The sequence below is a fragment of the Dromaius novaehollandiae genome, chromosome 16 (genome assembly GCF_036370855.1).
Source record: "Dromaius novaehollandiae isolate bDroNov1 chromosome 16, bDroNov1.hap1, whole genome shotgun sequence".
In the NCBI taxonomy this organism is placed as follows: domain Eukaryota; kingdom Metazoa; phylum Chordata; class Aves; order Casuariiformes; family Dromaiidae; genus Dromaius; species Dromaius novaehollandiae.
Window position 1 is genome coordinate 3550855 of NC_088113.1, and position 11062 is coordinate 3561916.

The window sequence follows — 11062 nt, forward strand, 5'->3', positions numbered from 1 at the left end:
AAAATGTACCGTTGAGAACAAGTAAGTAAAGCTCACTGTTCATAGGCACGTTTCCCGGTGCAGAGGGTTGGGGCTTTACTTGTTTTATCTCGGCAAGGCGTGAACTGAAGAAGCAGTGGGGGCTGTGCTGGTGGGCTGGGCATTCTGGTATAGAAACAACTCCCTGGGTCTGAGCTGAGATGGCACAGGGGTGGGGACAGGCAGGAAAGTCATCCCCGAGTGCCTGGAGTGCTGAGGCAAGCCCTTCTCTTCTCCCCTGGTTTGTGGCTGAAGCACAGCGCTGCTCTGGGCCAGGGTGAAGCCTCCACACGCAGGTGCGTGAGAGCGTGTTGTGGCAGAGGGGAGCTGAGAGCCGGTGTCAACTTTCAGAAAAGGCTTCGAGAACAACTGGCAAAATTAAAGAGTGGCCCCGAACTGCCACAGGGGATGGACATTTCTCGCCTGCGAGAGCGGCTGCTGTGGGAGCAACGAGAGAGTTGGAGAGCTGCAGAGCGGGACGTGAGGGCCAGGTAAGAGACAGGACAAGGAACGCTTGCGCTAGGAGCGGGACCGTGGCCCTTCAGCGAGGTGCCGGCTGGAGCCTTGCGTTCCACGGAAGACCGCCAAATTGCTGCGCGAGCAGATGCTGGTTGTGCCTAGAGTGGTGCAATCAGTGTTTGGAGCCTGGCAAAGGCAGCTGGAAGCTGTTTGGGGCGCTGGAGCCAGGAAGCCCAGAGCGGGACGAGGGCAGTGGCTGAGCAGGGAGTGGTCTGGGCAAGAGAGCTGCAGGCGCTCTGTTTCAGCCCTCTCTATTTGTCTGAAGGTTTCTTGCCATGATTGTGCAGAGGATGGAGAAGCTTGAGGCTCTTGAAGAGATCAAATGCCTCCCCCAGCAGGCTGAGCCAGAACAGCAGCAGCTGGGAAAGAAGAGACACCCAGGCACCCGGAACAGCTCAAGCGAAGACACTGCTTTAGAAAGGAATGCATGGTAGTAACACAGGTTACCCAGTACATGCAGATTTACACAGTCATGTCAATAGCACTCAGTGTGTCTGCTGTCAGCTGTGAAACACGTCCTTCGTGCTTGCTGATGATAAAAATCCGCATAACTCGCAGCAGCTCTGTCTTTTGTGAGGCGTTCATTCAGGCAGACCCTCTTGTGAACGTTGTTCATGGGCTCTTCCATTTGTGCTCTCAGAGCAGGAAACTCTTACTTAGCCCGGTGGCCAACACTCTTTGCCATGGAGAACATTCACAAATGGGAATTTTACTTACTTTTCCCTGTAGGAACTGAACAGACCAATCAGTCTTCAGTTGATGGGAAGAAGAACAGAAGACCTCTGTGTACTTCAGGGGTCTCCCGGGAGAGCTCGAAGGTCATGGATAGTTCCACATGCCAAAGCACCTCATCTCAGGAAAAAGATGCTACTCAGACAGCTGTTGAGGGGAGACCTGTGAGTAGGAGCTGGGTGGATGTGGTGGCTCTCCTTTGCGGCAGCGCATTGGCGCTCAGGACTGCTGGGAGGGCGCTGCCGCACACACAGCCTCTCTCGGCTCGTGACGCATAGTGGGTTGTCAGAGTGTCTCCTGAGAAATCCCCTGGCAACTAGGAAGGGATCTTCTCAGCCTGGGAGTCTCTGTCTTGAACAATTAGGAGGGGTCTGGCTTCCTGACCTGCGGGGCACTTATTTCCACCTCCGGCTGAGACCACTCCCCAGGAATTCAGCTTGTCTTGGAGCCAGCTGTTCCAGTGTGCACCATGTCCTAATCCTGAAGATGAAGAAATTTGGGGGCTGAATCACAATTCCTGCCTGTTTTTGTTGTGTCGTGAAGCTTATTCTTTAATGCATTTCTTAACTCTTCAGGAAGAAGAAACTCTGTCCAGCAGCAAGCTGCTGAGCTCCCAAGAGCCTGCTCGTCAGGAACTTCAGAGTCCTGAAGACAGTTTTCGTGAAAGCCTAAAGCTTTTGGGCTCCTCCTTCCCCACACAGGCCCAAACCCTGAGCTTGGTCTTTCCTTTAAGAATGGTATCCAACTGTGTGGAAGCTCCTGTGCAAGGACTGCCAATGTGAGTGGCAAATGGGAAAGAACAGCAGCATTGCTGTTGCTGTACTGGCACCTGAAAGGAAGGTGGGGGCAGGTAGGGAGGAAGTTGACTGAGCTTGCAGAGCATTAACAGGAAAACAGCTTGAGTTTATATGCTTTCCTGTAAAATACGCAGGGGTTAATTGAAGCAACTACCTTTCTCCTACCTTGGAATCAACAGCATCTCAGCAAACTTTGTGTGCCTGAAGTCAGTGGGTTGACTGGTAATTTTGCTCAGGGGTAAAGCAGTGATACAGTGATGGAAGTGTACGGGGAGAGAAGACACACTAGTGCCTCACAAGAGCGGTGAATATTGTGTTTATCATACTCAAACATGTGGTCATGGACATACAAAAAGTACGGCAGTCTTTCCTCCACACACACTGTAAGGGCGTGAACTGAGCTCAGTAACACAGATGTGAAGGCATGTGCTAGCCATCCCCTCTCCTCCCCTGAATACTCCTTGATAGCCCAGGGCTTCCCAGTCCACGCAAGCAAACGCACTGTGGAGCCCTTCCGTCAGGTAAGCTGGTTGAAGAGAAACTCCTGCTCCTCTGCCTTGCTAGTAAGGCATAAGGTGTCGTTGACCTGCTGGAGTAGTTGCTGCTGACTGTTGTGGTGAACTGTCTATCCTAAGAGCAGCAAAAGAATACGAGGACATACAAACAGCGCTTGGAAGTAAACTCTTTATTCTCTGTGGGGTGACCATTTCCTGTAGTTTTCTTGCTGACAGTTCTCAGCACTGGTGTCAGAAGAAGAACTGGAGCCTGCAGACACACACCTCCTCAGAACAGGCTCCAGCAGCCGCCCAGCTAATGCTGTCTCTCCCGATTCCCATTGCTGCAGCTCGCCTGGCACAAGCTTTACATGCACGGGTCTACGCTGGGCTCCTCTCTGGGAAGGGGGCTTTGGAGCTAGTGGTGGAGTGGGCTGTCTGGTTAACTGCTGGCCCATGGAGGGGAAGGCTTCTTGCATGCTTCCTGGCCTCTCTTTAGGCATGGGAGTATAAAGTCCTGATGCATGTGCCGAAGGATAATACAGGGGCTTCTGAATGCCTTCTGGTGGGCTCTGAGCATCTTGTGCAGAGCCTTGGAGGACAGAGGGGAGGAGATGAGGTGACAGTTCCTCTGCAGACTGTGCTTCTGCCTCTGAAGGCATGACCATTCCGGGGACCATGATAGGTGGGAGCTTCATGCTTGGTTGAGGCGTGTCTAATATTTTAGCGGGGATTTTCTTTTCTGCTGGCCTTAGAAAGCCCTGGCCCGGAGAGCTCTCCTTCCCATCTCTTGGGCTGGGCTGTTTTGCGACCCGCCTTCCACAATGGACTCCTGAAGCCACTGTAGTCAGAGGGGGACCACACCGCTCTAATAGCTGCTCCACTAGCCCACTCTCCTCCGTGCTTTCTTCTGAAGAGTCCTCAAAGGAGCTTGCCTTTGCATGCATTTCTTTTTCTAACTTCCCCTCCTCCTCCTTCTTCAGGGTGTCAAGAGCATCACGGACAATCCTTTCAGCATACGCTTTTAATTCTGCGTGGAGATGCTGAACTTTGCAAATGGCGTTTTGGATGCTACGCCTTGCAAGCGTGCTACTCTCTGGGGATACAGCCACAAGATTTTGCAAAGGCTGCAACAGGAGGAGAGGAGGGGGAGGAACAGGAAGGGCCAAGCCCCCATCAGTCCCCATCCAGCTGGCTGCGGGGGGAGTACCTGGCCAGTGCTGCCATAGCTCTGCCAGTCCATGGGCTCGGGCTGGTCACCAGCAGCCTGCCCGCCGGTCCCCAGAGCCTGAAACAGAGAAGGAGGCGATTGCAGGGAAAGCCACAAAGGCAGTGGGCTCTGGCGCCGGGGCCTGTCTTCCTCCCAGAGCCTTTCCTAGGAGAGCTGCTGTCAGTGGCGCAGTGCCAGAGGCTTCCTGAGCAGACCTGAGCCCAGAGCCAGGGAGAGGGGCTCAGGCGGCAAGCTGCCGAGGGCTGTGCCTCTGGCTCTGGCTCCTGTGCTCTGTCCAGCTTTGCGCCAGCGCCCAAGGCTGGGAGAGCTGCCTGGCCCCTCTGCCAGCAGCCCCGCTGGCTGCTCTCGGAAAGCAGCCCAGGAACAACGGGAAGGGGAAGGGCCAAGCCCCCGTCTGTGCCTGTCCAGCCGGCAGCAGGGGGAATACCTGGCCGCTGCAGCCGTAACTCTCCCAGTCCAGGGGTTCTGGCTGGCTGCAGCCTGCCAGGCCGTTGGTGCCCAGAGCCTGCAAGAGAGAAGGAGGCCTTGTCAGGGAAGGTCACAAAGGCAGCAGGCTCTGGCACCAGGGCCTCTTGTCCTCTCCCTGCCCGGGAGAGTGCCGGAGGCTTCCCGGGCAGACCTGAGCCCAGAGCCAGGGAGAGGGGCTCAGGCAGCAAGCCCCCGAGGGCTGTGCCGCTCCAGCACCTTGGGCGGCAATGCCCCAGCGCCCGTGCCTGGGAGAGCTCCTAGACACCTCTGGCAGGCTCCCCGCTGGCTGCTCTTGGAAAACCAAGCCCTCACCTGTCCCCGTGCAGCCAGCTGGCTGCGGGGGCAGTACCTGGCCACTGCAGCCGTAGCTCTCCCAGTCCATGGCCTCTGGGATGCCACAGGCAGCCATGCCATCCCTCTCCAAAGCCTGCAAGAGAAAAGGAGGCCTTTGCAGGGAGAGCCCTGAAGCCAGTGGGCTCTGGCCCCAGGGCCTCTTTGCGCCTCTCTGCCCGGGACAGGTGATGCACAGCGCAGGCCGTGCTGTCTGTCTGGAGTGGGCTCTCTCCCATCAGCAGTCCCTTTTCCTGGGTTGCAGAAGACTGTGCAAACAGAAGCTCTGGGAAAGGTTTCCACTAGGAACTCCCTTGAAGAGTTTACCTCTGTCACTGGTTGCAAGGCACGTGTGGATATTTGTTCGCTGAGGTGTGCCTGGTCCTCCAATTGCTTCTGTGCAGCTGGGAGAGGGCCTGGGAGGTGTCAGTGCCCTGGCGCCAGGCAGCGTGTCTCCACCTTCCCCCCTGCGGCTGTAGGAGCTGTCCCACTTGTCCCCCAGGCCTCTGCAAGGCCAGCTGCTCTCCAAGAGGCTGGCAAGCACCTCTGCCACAATCCCCTCTGGATGCTCTCGGAAAACCAAGGCCCCATCTGTCCCTGTCCAGCCAGCAGTTAGGGGAATACTTGGCCACTGCAGCCATAGCTCTCCCATTCCATAGGTTCAGGTTTGCTGCAGCCAGCCAGGCTGTTGGTCCCCAGAGCCTGAAACAGAGAAGGAGGCGTTTGTGGGGAGGTCGCAAAGCCAGCAGGCTCTGGCCCCAGGGCCTCTTGTTCTCTTCCTGCCCGGGGCAGGTGGAGCACAGCATGGGCAGTGCTATTGCCTGCCCACAGCGGGCACTCTCTCACCAGCCGATCCCTTTCAGAGCTGCAGAACACTGTGGGCAAGCTGGCAGGTAAAGTGCCGGTTTTGTGCCTATCACTGGCTACCCGGAGCATCGGGAAGGCTTCATTCTGGATCCTTCAGTGTCTTCTCTGCAGCTGGGAGAGGGCCTGGGAGGTGGCAGGGCCCTTGTCGCCAGCATATTTCACCGCCTTCACCTCTCCAGCCAGGGGAGTTGTGCCACTTGCCCTCAGATCCTCTGAGTGGCCAGGTCCTCTCTAAGAGTGTGGCAAGCACCTCTGCCAGGATCCCCTCTGGATGCTCTTGGGAAACCAAGGCCCCATCTGTCCCCAGCCAGCCAGCCAGCTGTGGGGCAAGTACCTGGCCAATGCAGCCATAGCTCTGCCAGTTCATCTCTTCTTGCTTGCCCCAGCCAGCCAGGCCATCCATCCCAAGGGCCCAAAAAGGAAAAGGCGGCATTTGCAGGGAAGACCATGAAACTAGCAGCTCTTTTCCTCTCTCTGCCCAGAGTAGGGGGTGCACAGTGCAGGCATTACTAGGCCTGGCAACAGCAGCCTCCTTCCCACCAGTAGTCCATTTTCCAGGGTGGGAAAAAAGTGAAAACTGGAGAAAAGAGAAAACTGAAACCTGGCCTGAGCCTGGTCTGGCCTGCAATGGATTTGGGCCATCCTTTCTAAGCCATCACACAGGCCCTCCTGCACCCTCTCAGCTCCCCTGCATCTTCTTCTGAGCATCAGTGGCCCCTGGTGCTGGCTGGCCCTGCTACACACCTTGTTGCTCTGTGGCCAGCACTGAAGCCACTGTGGGATGGAGCCCTTGGAAGCATCCATTTTCCCATAGCAATAACGGCCCTGTTGTGATGAGTGAGTGGGCAAGGCTGGGGGTGCCAGTGGGGACACGGTGAGGAAAGGTGGTCATATGTTGGACTTCCCCTAGCACTGATGGCCATAACAGCAGAGACAAATCCTATTTTTAGACCTTTGCAAGCATGCTTTAACACCTTGCTCTTTCTTCACTGCTCTGCTACTCCACTTACAACCCCATTTACTCTAGAAGGTGTGTTTTACATGGTCGAGACGTGTTCCTTGGTAGCCCAATTACCCCAAAGGCCAATTTTGCCCAGCTCCCCAGTCTGCATCTCTTCAGCAGAGCACTTGTGAGTTGTTGGTGGCCTGGGAGCCTCTGGTGACCTCTTCGGCTCCTTCTCTTCTCATGCTGGGCACCTTGCAGGTGCCATGTCCCTTGGCTGAGCCCAGCCTTCCCATGGCTCATCCACTACTGCCCATCACACAGGTTCCTTTGGCCTGCTCCACCTGGAGAGGGGAGAAGGGGCACATGGCTGCTCTGACCAGAGGAGACCTGAAGCTGTTGCAGACCTGCTGAGCAAAGGCATCGCCCCAGCAAGGCTGGTGGGCTGGCATGGGGAGACTGCAGCAACCCCGGCTCTAAGATGGTGGTCTCTTGCCTGGCAGCTCAGCCCCCTCCAGCCTCCGTGGCGCCTACCCGAGGGCTTGGAAAGGCAGAAGACCCCCCCCACTGCCATTCCCCAGCATGGCATTTCTGGTAGCCGGTTGGCAGTGTCCTACCTCTCCTGCCAGGGAGGAGACACAAGTCTCTGCATGGGCTTTGCTCTGCAGCTCGGCAGCGCTGTGTGCGTGACCGTCAGCAGGGTTTGCAGGCACTGCTGGGCCGTGGGCAAAGGGGCTGCGAGCACTGCCATGGCCACAGCCCAGCGCCAGCGTGGGCCAGCTGCAGGCACTGGCGTAGCTGGTGCATTTTAGCAGTGCACCTGCCCTCGCCAAGCCCCAGCACACTCACAGCTCCACCACAGGTGAAACAGAGAGGCCTCTGCAAAGCTGGCAACCAGGCACTGAGCCAGCAGCGTTGCCTCCAAAGGGCGGCTGAAGGGCCACTGCTGCTATGATGCCAGAGCCACTCCAGCAAGAGGGGGAAGCAGGTGGGAGAGAAGAGGTCCAGGGACTGCAACAGCCTTGGGCCACAGCCTGCGGCTGCTCTGTGTACAACCGGAGCCTCCGCAAGCAGCCCTGGTGTTGCCCGGTGGGAAGAAGCCTTGTCCTGGCAGGCACAGCAGCTCAAGGCGCTAGGCTCCTGCAGCACAGGAGAGACCCTGCAGAGAAGACAGCTTCCTCTGGCCTGAGAGGCATCTCTTGTACCTGCTGCAGGCCTTAGTCTTTATGCACCCTCAGCTGGAACACCAGCTCTCCTGGCTGAATGGTTTGAGTCAGTTGTTCCCAGACTTCCTAGCTTGGCAGGAGGAGAGCTCAGTGGAGGCTTTTTATTTTCTCTACCTTTATTAGCATGGTAATATTAGGATTCATGGTAAGTCATGCTTTCTGAAAGTCTGATTTATAATTGTTGTCTTTGAACTCACTCCCAAGAACACTGACATAAATCAATCTCTCCACTGGCTTCAGTGAGTGAGAAGTCTTTAGTGCGCCCTTCATTGGAAAGAGAAGTCTTCAAGACTAAATGGGACTAGATCTCAGGACTTAACAGATTGGAGCATCTGTCCTATGAGCAGAGGCTGAGAGTAACAGACTGGAGCATCTGTCCTATGAGCAGAGGCTGAGAGAGCTGGCATGGAGTTGAGCCTGGAGAAAAAAAGGCTCTGAGCTGATCCTATCACCATGTAAAAACGCCTGCTTGGAAGATGGCCTGGCCCATCACTCCCTCTTTTGCACCTCGACAAACTGATTGTTGTGACAAAACAAGGTTAACTCTTTTCTCCCAGAAAAGAAATCTTTCTTCATCTCCCACCTAAGTAGCTTGTGAAAGCTCCGGAGCGGTTTTCCACAAGCACATGACAGGCCAAGAAACATCACCGACAGCGTCTTCTGCTCCAGAAGATTCAAAGCGCCCTGCCAGGCCACTAGTTTTTGGAGCAGTGAAATCACAAGCGAGGTCAAAGCCTGAGGTCAGACAGCGTTATGCCTACCACTCGCTCGGAGCTGCCCACCCCCACGACAGCATTTCATTCACGATTCCGCAGGTGCCGCCGTGGTGCGGGGCTTCGTGCGGGGGCCCAGGCCTCGGCGGCGCCGCCGGCGGCCGTGCGGCAGGGGGAGGGGAAGGGCCGCCGAGCGCAACGGAACGCAACGGAAGGGCCGGGGCGGCAGCAGCAGCAGCAGCAGCGCAGCGCCACGGAGCATGCGCGGCGCCCCGCGGCATGCTGGGAGCTGTAGTCCCGCGGCACAGGCGGCTCCCAAGCGGGCCCGGGCCGCAGCGGCCGCACGAATGCCCTCCCCGCGCCCCGGGCGCCGCCACCGGCGGCATGGAGCCGTGTGGGCAAGGCCCTGCAGGGCAATGGCTCTCTCTGCCATGGTGCCTCTGGCTTTTTTGTCAACCCAGGAGGTCACAGCAGAGCGAGAGGTGCCGGTGGAGGGTCGCAGCTGCAGGAGGGCTCTCGAGAGGAGCCATGGAGCATTACCTGGCTGCAGGGCTGCGAGACGCAGACGGACTGCTGAGTGCAGAGGAGAAGAGGGGCGAGGTGCGTGCTGGACGGATGGAGAGGGCTCAGCTTGGGAGCCGGCGACCGCGCGGGCTGCTCTGGGGCCTGGGGCAGTGCGGAGGGAAGTGAGAGTGGTAGGCCTAGAGGGATGCCAGTGCAGGCTCCCAGGGGCTCCTGTCTCTCTGCCCGTGCTGGATTCGAGCTCAGCAGGTAGGAGGGGTGCTGTGCAAGGACCCCAGGGGGTTGGTTTACAGGCGTTGGAGCTGTGGGGAAGGAGGCGATGAAGCAAAGAGCTGCTGTGGAATAGGCCACTCTTTGCACTCTCCTTGTCTGGGCTCTTTAAAGAGCATTTCCGGTAAGCGCTCTGCAAGAAGGCTCTAGAGATGGTGGCCCGAATGCCCATGAGCGTCTCTGTCTTTCCAGCCCGGGCGCAGAAGACAGCAACTCGGAGCAGGATGTTCTGAGCTGCTGGATATGCCGCTCGGGGTCAAACTCCCTTTGCTGCCTGGCTCCAACCCTGTCTTCTACCGGAGCAAGCTGGGGCAAAAGGTAAAAGCAGTAGAAAGGAGTAGGAAAAGTCCCTGCTTTTTCAGCCTCTGCTTGCCCAGATACACTGAGCAGCCTGGAAAAGAAACAGCCTTTCACAGAAATCAGGGTGGCGACATGCTGTAGAGTGGGAGCTGCAGTCCTTAAATGAGACAGGGCTGGGAGGGCAAAGCAAGCTCCGGGCTCCGTGGTGCTGAGAGAAGGCAGGAGTTGCAAAGAGCAGGGCCCAATACTGGCCAGAGGGCGGGAGAGCGTGTCCCACCACTGGTCTCTGCCTGTGCGTGAGCTTGCCAGAGCCAACGCCAGCCTGGCTTGCGGCACCATGCAAGTGTGTGGCTGGTGCCCTGCGTGCAGCCGGCAGCAAGGCGTCCAGATGCTGGGGGACGGTGTCCTTCCGGCAGGGCCACAGATGTGACTACTGGCTCTGCAGGCAGTACTCTAAACTTCGGAGGCTTGAAAGCGCTACCCTGTGGGCTGAAGGAGCTTGGGAATGTCTTTGTCGCTTTCCTGCTCTCTCCTACCCTGCTCATGCTGTGGACGATATGTTTTACAGCTTCACCAGCCATCTGGTTATTTCAGTCTGGGCGATCCACACTGCCGCTTACTAAGCAACGAGTACAACGGTCTGCATGACCCGCATTTGCAGGCCTGCTACAACCGCAAAGACAACCTGCGGAGACTGAAGAGAGGAGGTTACGTCACCAGGGATGGCAAAGTAGGTTGGCTATGGGGGTGAGAAGAAGAGTTTCCAGGAGGCAGGGTTGCCAGAGCGCTTGCTGCAGCCGCCTCTTGTGGGCGGAGGGCGCGGGGCTGCTGCGCTGCTTTGCCTGGGGGCAGCAGGAGCCCAAAGCCCGCTCGGGGAAGTCCCATGCCTGCTCTTCCAGGGCCGTGCCGCGCTGCCTGGGCGCCGACGGAGCAGCGGGTGCGTGGCCTGGCGGCGGAGTGAGGAGCGCTGCTGCCCGCTGCGGGGGTGGGAGCAGAGCCCCCAGCCGCTGCGCAGGGCAGGGGGTGCAGGGGAGCAGCTCCCGCTGTGTTAGCGCTCTTGCTGGCAAGGCAGGCTGCGTAGCGAGCGTGACAAGCGTTGGGTGATTTCTCTCCATAGGTTGTGTGCACTCTGTGGGCGTTCAGTGAATACAGGCAGTATCTGGCCACGCTCAGGACAGAGGCGGACAAAATGTACCGTTGAGGACAAGTAAGTAAAGCTCACTGTTCATAGGCATGTTTCCCGGTGCAGAGGGTTGGGGCTTTACTTGTTTTATCTTGGCAAGGCGTGAACTGAAGAAGCAGTGGGGGCTGTGCTGGCGGGCTGGGCATTCTGGTATAGAAACAACTCCCTGGGTCTGAGCTGAGATGGCACAGGGGTGGGGACAGGCAGGAAAGTCATCCCCGAGTGCCTGGAGTGCTGAGGCAAGCCCTTCTCTTCTCCCCTGGTTTGTGGCTGAAGCACAGCGCTGCTCTGGGCCAGGGTGAAGCCTCCACACGCAGGTGCGTGAGAGCGTGTTGTGGCAGAGGGGAGCTGAGAGCCGGTGTCAACTTTCAGAAAAGGCTTCGAGAACAACTGGCAAAATTAAAGAGTGGCCCCGAACTGCCACAGGGGATGGACATTTCTCGCCTGCG

General features: G+C 57.6%; 2 long non-coding RNA genes across 2 annotated transcripts; both read left to right on the forward strand.

Moving 5' to 3' along the window:
- Positions 1–597: 597 nt before the first annotated feature.
- On the forward strand, positions 598–2761 carry LOC135330082 (uncharacterized). The gene is made up of 2 exons (XR_010391841.1): positions 598–1433; positions 1845–2761. It is a non-coding gene; the product is annotated as an uncharacterized LOC135330082 (long non-coding RNA).
- Positions 2762–9382: 6621 nt separating this feature from the next.
- On the forward strand, positions 9383–10620 carry LOC135330067 (uncharacterized). The gene is made up of 3 exons (XR_010391825.1): positions 9383–9448; positions 9999–10160; positions 10548–10620. It is a non-coding gene; the product is annotated as an uncharacterized LOC135330067 (long non-coding RNA).
- The last annotated feature ends 442 nt before the right edge of the window (positions 10621–11062 follow it).